This window comes from Danio rerio, chromosome 25 (genome assembly GCF_049306965.1).
Source record: "Danio rerio strain Tuebingen ecotype United States chromosome 25, GRCz12tu, whole genome shotgun sequence".
Classification (NCBI taxonomy): domain Eukaryota; kingdom Metazoa; phylum Chordata; class Actinopteri; order Cypriniformes; family Danionidae; genus Danio; species Danio rerio.
In genome coordinates, this window is record NC_133200.1 from 12,802,694 (window position 1) to 12,815,168 (window position 12,475).

The window sequence follows — 12,475 nt, forward strand, 5'->3', positions numbered from 1 at the left end:
TCTGGTGACTGGGTTGGCCAATCCTGGAGCACCTTGACCTTCTTTGCTTTCAGAAACTTTGATGTGGAGGCTGAAGTATGAGAAGGACTGCCATCCTGCTGAAGATTTTGCCCTCTCCTGTGGTGTGTAATGTAATGGGCAGCACAAATGTCTCGATACCTCAGGCTGTCACTCTGCAGATCTCTCGCATGCTTCCATACTGAATGTGCTTAGGAAATGTTGGAAAAGCATCTGACAGGAGGACTTTATGTATACGTTTGCATGTATGTACTAAAATGGACTGTGACAAATAAGGCATAATGGCGGTCCAGACTATCATTGGGAACTCCAAACCACTGTGGAGAGAGTGAAAAGCCAACTCAGTAGTAGAGGTGGCAGTGGATTAAAAGTCGCATGTTATTGATCTCATTTTTAAGTACTCTGGCATAATTGGTCCCATGATGGATTCATCAAAGTCCATGTTTAAAGTCCAAACAATCCACCGCTGATAGAAAATGGTGTAACTATTGGCACTCAGGTGTAGAAGCCACGGGCCAAATATGCCTGTTGTTTGCACCCACAGTTAGATGGATTAAAAAATTCAGTGAAAAAGAAATTCTAATTTGATGTAGAGTAGGAACCTGGACATAACACTTTAGCAAACTGCTGGAGTTTATTTGATTTTATTTATTATTTAAACACTAACACACACACGCACACTGTATAACCAAGGGATAACATCTGCTTTAAAGCACGACAGGTGTGCATCCTTCATTCTAAAGGAAAGCAAAGCACATCATACTCAGTGCTCTGGAAAGATGGAAGACATCGCATTTGGCTTAATTACATAATGCTAATACCATTACGCTGTCCTGATTCAAAGTTAAGCATCACCTAAAGCTTCCTGGGCAAAGAAAGAGATTTTATTTAGATACAAGGCCACCGCTAAGAGAGGGGGAAAAAAAAAGAATTTTATTCCATTCGCCCTTTTGGCAGGGAATCTATCGTTGAAGGACGACAAGCAGAGGATGCTTAATAGAATCATTTGTTCTCTTGTCCTGTTCCTTTTGTTCTAAAAGCCTCTTTTTCCTCCCTTCCTCTCCAGATGTTATATCACCAGATGAATCTTTGCATTCCCTAAAGGGAAGGTGCTGAACTCTGAAGTAGTACGACCGGTTGGAATCGTTACATCAGATAAAAGTGGACGCACGTAAAATATGAATGTGGTACCAAGCCCACCAAGAATCACAAACAAATGGATGAGACCTGTAGTCTTTGCAGTCTCCACTGTCCAACCATAAATCATGTGGATTTCGGGTGCTTGCGAAAAACGCTAGTAAACACTGAAGGAGGTGGAGAGGACAAAAACAGAAGCAGGAATCAAGGTTTTGGGCTAAAATATTTGGAAAAAAGGAAAATAAAAAATGGAAGGTAGGAAGGAAGAAGGAAAGGAAGGAAGGAAGGAAGCAAAGAAAAAGGTAAGGAAAGAAGAAAGAAAGGAAGAAAGGAAGGAAGGAAGGAAGCAAGGAAGGCAAAGACAGAATTGGGCATGAAAGTTAAAAATAGCATGGACAGAGTACCAATAGAAAAACATTGGAGAGAAGAAAGGAAGGAAGGAATAGTTGGTGGGAGGGATGGACAGATAGATAAATGGACAGATGGATGGATAGATGGATAAAAATGACACAATGTATGTATGTATGCATGTATGTATGTATGTATGTATGTACGTATGTATGTATGTGTGCATGTGTGTATGTCTGTTTGTATGGTTATAAATGACACATAATGAATTGATGGATGGATAAAAGGATGGATGGATGGATGGATGGATGGATAAAATGATACAAGGATAGATGGATGTAAATGACACGATGGATGGATGGATGGATGGATGCATGTATGGATGGATAAAATGATACAGAGATGGATGGATGGATGGATGGCAATGACACAATGGATGGATGAATTTAAATTACAATGGATGGATGGATGATTTTATGGATAAATGGATGGATGGATGGATGGATGGATGGATGAAATGGCATATGGATGGATGTAAATGACACATTGGATGGGTGGATGGATGGATGGATGGATGGATGGAATGATACAAAGAAGGATGGATGTATGGATGGAAAAAATGGCCCATGATGGATGGACTAATAAATGCAAATGACACAATTGATGGATGGATGGATGGATGGATAGATGAATGGATGCATGCAAGGATGGATGGATGGATGGATAGATGGATATGACACAATGGATGGATAAATGTAAATGATGATGGATGGATAATATGATAGAAGGATGGATGGATGGATGAATGAATAAAATGCCATACGGATGGATGGATGGATGGATGGATGTAAATAACACAATAGATGGATGGAAGAATAGATGGATGCATGGGTGGATGGAAATGACACAATGTATGGATGGACGTAAATGACACATGATGGATGGATGGATGGATGGATGGATGGATGGATGGATGGATGGATGGATAAAATGAAACAAGGATGGGTGGATGGATAAAATGCCATATGGATGGATGGAAATGACACAATGGATGGATGGATGGTTGTAAGTGACACAATGGTTGATGGATGGATGGATGGATGGATGGATGAATAGACAGATGGATGTATAGAAATGACACATAACGGACGGACAGACGGATGGATAAATGGATGGATTGATGGTAAAGACAGAATAAAAAGAAGGAAGTAAGACAGAATTAGACAAAGGAGGTAAAATACCATAGGAATTAAAGAAGAAAGGAAAAGGTAAAAATAGGCAAGGAAAAAAAATGGAAAATGGAAATGGAAAACAACAGGAACAGCAGGTAACATGTAAATAGATATGACGAGAACAAAAAAAGTAGCACACAACAACAATAGAAAAAAAGAAAAATGTAGTAAGAGGAATGAAAAAAGAAGACATAAACTAAGAGAACAGAACACATTTGCAAAGGTGAAAAATGTTAACCAAATGAACGAAATTAGGAAGAAGGCCCAGAAGAAAGACATTTGTTTGATGGTGTGACAATAAAATGGGTCATTCCTGCTACGAAGGCGGAAACACAAAAAAAAAAAAAAAAAAAAATCTGCTTCATATGGCAGATTTCACAGTAAAGCAAACTCAGCACACTGCACCTGCTGAGGTCAGAATCACATCACTACAGCGAGAAAGAGGAGTGTGTGCGCATGTGTGTTGTGCCTGTATCAGTGCAGTTTGGCCATCTACAATCGATCAGCGATTACCAGCCTTGTCAATGAGAACAAATGAGGTCTCACACGGGTCCTCTTTCCTCATCTCCTCCTCATTACACTGCTCAAAAAGATCTGTAATTATAACCCGGGACCTGAACGCAGAAGTAAATCAGGCGTACTGGATGACGCTTGAAGTAAAAACACTGAAGGGGTGTCACACTGGCCTGCCTGAAGTTTAATCAGGGTTCGGTTTACACTGAAGCACTGGAGCAGCAAAGATGAACAATAATGGAAAGGAGACTTCGGATGAATTGTGGAGAAGTTGGCTGGCTTGTTATATCACAGAGCACTGCTAGAATAAATGGTAGAGTTTAAAAAGAGGATAAATAATGACCTGAGGAAACCAATTTGAGCTGTTTCTAACTAGTGTGTGTGTGTGAGTGTGTGCATGTGTGTGTAAATATATACTGTAAATATGAATATCTGTACAACTATTTTAGCATTACTATATTTAAATAAACAAGTTTATAGTTTGTAATTATGCAATAATATTAATAATAATGATAATAAAAAATAATAATAAGTTATATTAGTTTTTCACCAGTGTGTGTGTTTGTATGTAAATATATAGTATACCTTAGTGTGTTTTAGCTGACAATAATAATAATAATAATAATAATAATAATAATAATAATAATAATAAAATAAGTTAGTGTATTATTATTATTATTATTACTACAAAGTATTTTAAATGTTTATGACTATATGCAGTGTAATTTATAATTAAACTATTATCTGTTTATCACCTGTGTGTGTATGTGTAAATATATACTGTACCTAATATATAGCGGAATGTTGTTGATTAAAACTAATAATAATAAAATAATAAAAATAAACAAATAAATAATAATAATAATAATAATAATAATGACACTACTACTACTACTACTACTACTACTACTAATAATAATAATAATAATAATAATAATAATAATAATAATGATGATGATAATAATAATAATAATAATAATAATAGTTATTATAAACTTGTACAATTATTATATTTAAGTATTTTTAAAATATATTTTAATTATTATTGTTTACTAGTTTTATATTATTATTTATATTATGATTATTATGATGATGAATATTATTATAAAACTAGAAATATATGTTTAAAATATGTTTAAAAATTTAAATATAATAATAGTACAAGTTTGTTATTATTATTATTATTATTATTATTATTATTATTATTATTAGTAGTAGTAGTAGTAGTAGTAGTAGTAGTAGTAGTAGTAGTAGTAGTAGTATGCCTAAAATATAGAAATAAAATGATAAATACATGCTTGCTGTCGGTCTGTCAGTCATAATAGCTCTTGTCGTCATTATTTCTACACAACAATTACCAATCTCAAGGATGAACTTCCAAATCACTCATTACACCAGATAATAATCCACGGCTCATAAATTCATGCATTCGACGCATAAAAGAGGTCTCTGATGGGGGTTAAGTTAATCATTCTTCAGCATGAAGTGAAGCGGCATCCGTTTCAAATGCACTTTTAATAGACTGACACATTGCGCAAATCTTCCAGGAATAAAAGGAAATATAAACGTAACCAAAGCTTTCAAAAAAGAGATATAAGTAGGCAATATTACAAGAAGTGTAATATGCTATTCCTGTTTTTTTTTTTTAGATCACAAAGTCTTTAATTAGCAATACGCGTTGAGTCAAATTAGATAAACCAGCATGAGTAAATCATTTGAGCGCCAAATACGCAGGAATAAAGCCTGAAAGCAAAAAAAAAAAAAACTACAGTATTTTATTGAACCAGAAGGATGAACGCAAGGCACAGGAGCTGCCGATCTCTCAAATACACACACATTTTACACACATATTCTTTCTTAGATGTAAGGACTTCTAAGAGAGAAGAAAAAAATAAAAGAGAAGCTTTTTTCCATTTGTGTGAGAGCCCTGCTGTCAGATTTAAGATGGTAATAATGGGATCTCACTGCGAGCCCTCAGAGAAAGTTTAACTCAGACGTAAGACTCAGGCATGGAATGAAAATCAGGAGACGGGAAGCTCTAAACGCCCCGCGGTCCTGCTATAGAGCCAGGTTGAACTCCGGACGAACAAAAAGACGGACCAACGTGTCTATTTCGTACTCTTTCCACCAGAAAACGATTGAGGATGTAACACTACTCAATGTGCGGTGTTTGGGATAAAGATTTTTTTTAAAGAATGCAAAGGCTGTATTTGAGCACAATGCAGTGTAATATCGCTAAATATTATTACAGTTTAAAATAAGTGTTATTTATGTATTGTAAGTTAAAAGTTTCATTTATTTTTGTGATTCAATGCAGAATTTTCTCAATCATAAATCAATAAATCATGTAACTTAATACAATTAATAAAGAAAAGGAACTAATTATTATTATTATTATTACTATTGTTTTTGTTATTAAATGTTTTATTTTTATTATTAAATACTATCACTACTACTACTAATACTACTACAACTCCTACTCCTACTACTACTACTACTACTACTAATAATAATAATAATATTATTATTATTATTGAGTTATATTATTATTATTATTATTATTATTATTATTATTATTATTATATAATATCACATAACTATATATATATATATATATATATATATATATATATATATATATATATATATATATATATATATAGAGAGAGAGAGAGAGAGAGAGAGAGAGATATGTTATATTACATAATAATAACAACAACAACAATAATAATAATAATAATAATAATAATAATAATTATTATTATTATTATTATTATTATTATTATTATTATTATTATTATTATATAATGAAACAACTATATATGTGTGTGTGTGTGTGTGTATACATATACATATATATATATATATATATATATATATATATATATATATATATATATATATATATATATATTTTTTTTTTTTTTTTTTTTTTTTATTAAACTGCAATAAGAAAACTATTTAAGTTTAAGATGTTTAATGTTTTAAAAGTAAAATACAATTAAATAAAATAAATGCATTAAAACATAAAAAATAACTTTTTAATATATCTTGCACATCTCACATATTTGTAAAAACTCTTAAAAAAAATGTCCAAATAGCATTATTTACAAGTTCTTTAGAAAAAATAAATAAAATACTTCTTTACTTTGAAGGACTTTTTTTTTTTGCACCTTCCCTGGGCCGAATCTTTTTCTCTCACCACAGGAGTAGATTAAGATTACTTACGCCTCAGTTCATGTGAACAACTCTCATTCATGCTGTTGGATGAAGACCAAAAGAATAACATAAAGTCTCAATACTCTAGCTTTTTTCAGCATTCTACAACTGAAAGAGCTACTGTTTGATTTGGAAGAAAGGAATAATAAAATCTCTGAATAGGGTGACAGTGGGCCACATTTCATCCCCCAGGCGCTTGTGACTCAAGGTCAGTCTTGAGGGCCCAAGCAGGCAAAGGGCCAAGAATGTAAGTCTGATACTAGAGTGGAAAAATAATATAATATAATATAATATAATATAATATAATATAATATAATATAATATAATATAATATAATATAATATAATATAATATAATATAATATAATATAATATAATTAATAATTTTTATCAAGCTAATTTAATCTTTCAATTGCTTATGTGTGAAAGTCATATTTCATAACATTTGACATTTATTTTCTCATCAAAACATTTTACAAAGTAAAACACATCTGTTTGTTCAAAACTATGAAGCACAAAAAAGTTTTACTATTGATTAAATAGAAAAAAAAAACATGATTAATAAATAAACACCAAATATAATTGATCATAAAAGTTTAGCAAGTCAGCCTTTTTAGGAATTCGGAAGGATTAATGATCCTGAAAATTCATCTTTAACTTCATTTTAAACTTTGTGATTGTGAAATGTTGTGATTTCATTTACAAAGTAAAAAAAAAAAACACAATTTAATATACAAAAAAAATTACTTATATGTTATATACTACATTATATTTAGATAAATGAAATTATATATGTATATATATATATATATATATATATATATATATATATATATATATATATATATATATATATATATATATATATATATATATATATATATAGATAGATAGATATAGTTGATGTCAGAATTATTAGCCCCCTGAATTATTTTCTCCCCAATTTCTTTTTAACGGAGAGATCTTTCGACACATTTCTAAACATAATAGTTTCAATAACTCATTTACATAACTGTTTTTTTTTTATGTTTATCTTTTATCTAGAAGGTCGCTGGTTCGAACCTTGGCTCAGTTGGCGTTTCTGTGTGGAGTTTGCATGTTCTCCCTGCGTTCGCGTGGGTTTCCTCCGGGTGCTCCGGTTTCCCCCACAGTCCAAAGACATGCAGTACAGGTGAATTGGGTAGGCTAAATTGTCCGTAGTGTATAAGTGTATGTGTGTGTGTGTGTGTGTGTGTGTGTGTGTGTGTGTGTGTATGTTTCCCAGAGATGGGTTGCGGCTGGAAGGGCATCCGCTGCATAAAAATGTGCTGGATAAGTTGGCGGTTCATTCCGCTGTGGCGACCCCAGATTAAAAAAGACACTAAGCCGACAAGAAATTGAATGAATATTTTTCATGACACTTCTATACAGCTTAAAGTGACATTTAAAGGCTTAACTGGGTTAATTAGATTAACTAGGCAAGTTATTGTTCAACAATGGATTGTTCTATAGACTATCAGGAAAAAATATAGCTTGAAGGGGCTAATAATAATGACCTTAAAATGGTTCATAAAAAAAAAAAAAAACTGCTTTTATTCAAGCCAAAATAAAGCAAATAAGACTTTCTCCAGAAGAAAAAATACTATCAGATATACTGTGAAAATTTCCTTGGGAAATATTAAAAATAGAAGAAAAAAATTTAAGGTGGGCTAATAGTTCTGACTTCAACTGTATGTACATATATACAGTATATATATGTATATTAATATGTATATAGCATTAATATATATATTAATATGTATATAGCATTAATATATATATATATATATATATATATATATATATATATATATATATATATATATATATATATATATATATAGCATGATTTATTTGGCCGTTCTGCATCTGATGTAAACACAGCATTACAGTTACTTATTTTATTACTTAATGTACACGCGTAAATATATTTACTACACTGGGAAAAAAAGTCTTGGCTGCCTTGTTTTTTATTTATTTTTTTAACCAAATTAACCTTATGAATCAAATTAACTTATTTTATGTTAAATTGACTTAAAACTGCTTATGTAACTTATGAAATTAAGTTAGAACATGATTAATTTAGTTTAATACATGACAATGAACTAAAAGAATATGCTGTCATGACTAATTGATCATATATTCTTTTGCAGTGTATATATTTATGTATGCACATGTTAAGAAAGCCGCATATATTTGCATATTTAATTCACAAACACCAAACAACATACATGTTCTCATGTATGTTTACTCTTTACATTCCTGTGAACAAGCCCTTGTATTTGACTACAGTACTTTACAGTTCTTTCTCTCATGTTTGCTTTCTAAAATGGAAAATAAGGATATACAGGCAAAAAGTCAAGCACAACAATCATCTTCCTGTAATTTGCTGGAGTCCCAAACAGCGGGAACTAGTCGAATCAATCCGGAACCGGCAACCGGACTTCTTCCAAATCTTTCCTCCCTCCTCCATTCTCCATTCTCTTTCTTAATTCCACATCCGTTTATGTTATCGGCTTAATCTCCAATTAATTAGCTTTGTTCAAAAAGGATTGAGAGTTCTCGCTTTCTGTCAACAAGAGCGGAGGGGGGAACAGACGGAAGAGGCTGGGAGGGAATGAAGGGATCGGTGGAGAGAAGAAACAAGGCTAGCGGTTGTAAAACACGCTGGAGAGAGAGACGCGGGGAGGGGGGAATAAAAGAATGTCCCTGTGGGAACCAAAGTGAAACAGAGAAAGTCAATGAGCGTGGCATCATGCCAAGGAGAAACACACTCAGCCAACACGCCACGCATTCATTCAGAACGCCAACTGATGCTTATGAATATCCTGAGAGCGTTACCAGTGGTGGAATAAATAGTGAAAAATCAAACTTAAAGGTCCCGTGAAATAAAAAATAAAGATTTTTAGATGTTAGTTTTAAGAATATATTTTGGCTAGTGTGCTTCAAATCAGTGTCAATATTTAAGTTTAAAAAATATAAAACATTTTTCGAACACTATGAATTCTACTCTGGTCGCAAATAGTTTTAACGTGCTATATTGTATGGAAGTATATGATTTCGGATGTAGCCAATCTTTCAACTTTACAAGGCATCTTAAAAACTCGGCGCTCAAGTGTGTGATGCTTCAAAAAATGCAAGACACAAGTGTATGGTCAAACACGTCCGTTTACATTGTAAAATATAGAAAAGTAGCGCATTAAGAGGAAAAACGCAACTTAAAAGTACTCAACATTTGTGAACATTAGGATGTGAAAAATATTCCACATTATGCCTTGTGAACTAAAAATATAGTTCAAAGTTCATGCATTTACACACGGATCATGTAATTACAGGCCAAAATTTAATTGTGACAATATGTTAACAATTAGGGTATGCACTTTATACCCTGACTAACAAACTACAAGTGTCCAGCAGTTCACAGTAAAAAAATATATATATATATAATAATAATAATAATAAATAATATATATATATATGCTGGCTTCCACACAATTCCTTCATGTTGCCCCAACACAAATTGACTAAGTTACCCTAGTTGCTTTTACAAATTTAAATTAATTGAACATAAAACAATTAAGTTGACCCAAAAAAATCCTAGCTTGAATACAAAAATGGGTCACACTTTATATTAAGTGTCCTTAACTACTATGTACTTGCATCAAAAAAATAAATACAATGTACTTACTGCGTTTATGATGTATTTGAGAACACTTGTGGAGCTTTTGAGTTGGGATAGGGCTTGGGTTATGAACAGGTTTGGTGGCATGGGTAGGTTTAAGGGTGGGTTAAGGTTTAAGGGATGGTCAACAGTGTATTTACAAATGTAATTACAAAAGTAAATAAAGATGTAATTACATACATGTATTTAATCAAGCATAAGTACACAGTAAATACATGTATTTACACAATAAGTACATTGTAACAAACTATTAATTACTGTGTAAGTACTTATTAGTTAAGGCCACTTAATATAAAGTGGGACCCAAAAATGTAGTATGAAGTGGCAGCAAAAATTATTTGAGTTTTGGTGCCGCAAACCAAGCTAGTGTAGCACTAATAGAATACATGGAGTGTGTTTAAAAATGTAAAATTCTGTAGTGCATTTAGTTACTGTTTAAGGCAATTGGTGATTTCAGTCATCATAAAGTACATTAGGCATCTTTCATCTTCTCATGGAGTCTCTTTGTTGTTGTGTTTAATATTTTTGACTCCAAATAGTAGCTATGCGTATCTATTTTGATTTATAATCAAAATTTCTGCAAAATAAGTTATCCTTTGTGGCATTCTGTTTACGTAATTGGTTTTGAGAGTGAAATTTGTGAACAATTCATCATGGAATGTGCAACTTTCAACTAAATGTTATCCGATATTTTTGTATGAGCAAATTGTACACAGACATCACAACAAAATTAATGACCTTAGATAAAATTTTACACCTAAACATTAAAAAAAACATAAAACAATTAAGTTGACCCAAAAAAAAATCCTAGTTTGAATACAAAAAAGTAGTTTGAAGTAGCAGCAACAATTATTTTAGTGTTGCAAATCAAGCTGGTGTAGCACTAATAGAATACATGCAGTGTGTTTAAAAATGTAAAATTCTGTAGTGCATGTAGTTACTGTTTAAGGCCACTTGGTGATTTCAGTCATCATAAAGTACATTAGGCTTCTTTCATCTTCTCATGGAGTCTCTTGGTTGTTGTGTGTAATGATTTTGTGTCTTCTTGGACACATTTAAAGTTTCTAAACTAAAGCGTCCATGTCTTGTGGTCGGTCTATCTGTTGCAAATTTTCTATGTACGGTCTGATTCTACTTAGCCAATCATTGTAGACGAGGAAAAATAAAGTACTGACTGCAGATTGAGGGAAAGTAGTAGCGTAAAAGTACTAAAGTAAAAACACAAGTATACATTATTTAAAACAATCTAGTAAACAATAGCGATTAAGGAATTCTACTCAATTGCAGTAATTCGAGTATTTGCTTACTTTACACCACTGACTGTTATCAAAAGACAGAATGGCTGATTAGGTTCCAGTTGATGTTGAATGAAAAGCACAACATGGGAAGAGGATCAAAAAGCATCGCATTAATTACCCCTTTGATAAAATTGTATTGGTTTGTAGTGTAATCGGCGGTACACAGTTCCACATAAGCACGCCACATGTAATGTTCATCGGGAAGTCATTGTGTGACATCTAGATGACTCATTTTCATAGCCACCAAAGTGTCAAATACAAAATTTCTGGTTTTCCTCTCAGTGCTGAGGGTTGTTTTCCAATGCTGTGGCTAAACAGGCAGCCAAAATGCATCATGGGTAGCCAAACTAGAGGATTTTGAGAGGAAAACAACAATGCTGCCAAACCCATTGGAGAATCAGGAAGGCATGACTGAACCTAGCATCCCGCCATCCCAGCACGTAACCAAGGCGACGGCTAACTACAGTGTTTGCTAACCGCTCGCCAGCGAGGCATAAGCTTTGGACTTCGGACAAACCCGAGGGTCCATCCAGCACAGTGACATATGAATCCCATTTAGGGAGCAAAAGCGTGGCTGAAACTCCATCAGGCTCATTATTCCTTGAAATCGGTAAACACGACACCCATTATGATTGAGTTTAATGAATGGCTAAAGATGTGCAAACACGTTCAAACTCCAACAAAGAAATATTTCCAAAATCCAACTGGATTATTGCCTTGCGAAAAACATTTACAATGTATAAATATCCAAGAAGCTCAACAAGAACTCAACCTGCTGATAAAATCAATAGTCAACTTTATTAAAAACTTTGTAAACCATCAAATATTACCCATTAAAACCAGATTAACTCAATGGTTTCTAGTGTGTTTTGAGACATATTCCTTTAGAATTCCTTTAGGATTGGTTTAAAGAAGGCATCAATACAATAATAGTAAGTTCCAATTAAATCCATCACATTTTCCCAAAACAAACTGCTATAAAGATAGCATAATGAATACTCTATTGCTTTC

The 12,475-nt window shown here is 32.7% G+C and overlaps 1 protein-coding gene across 9 annotated transcripts in view; it reads right to left on the reverse strand.

Moving 5' to 3' along the window:
- The window catches only part of ntrk3a (neurotrophic tyrosine kinase, receptor, type 3a), a 441,878-nt gene that overhangs the window by 174,239 nt on the left and 255,164 nt on the right, over positions 1-12,475 (reverse strand). The gene's annotated exons all lie outside the window — the stretch shown is intronic.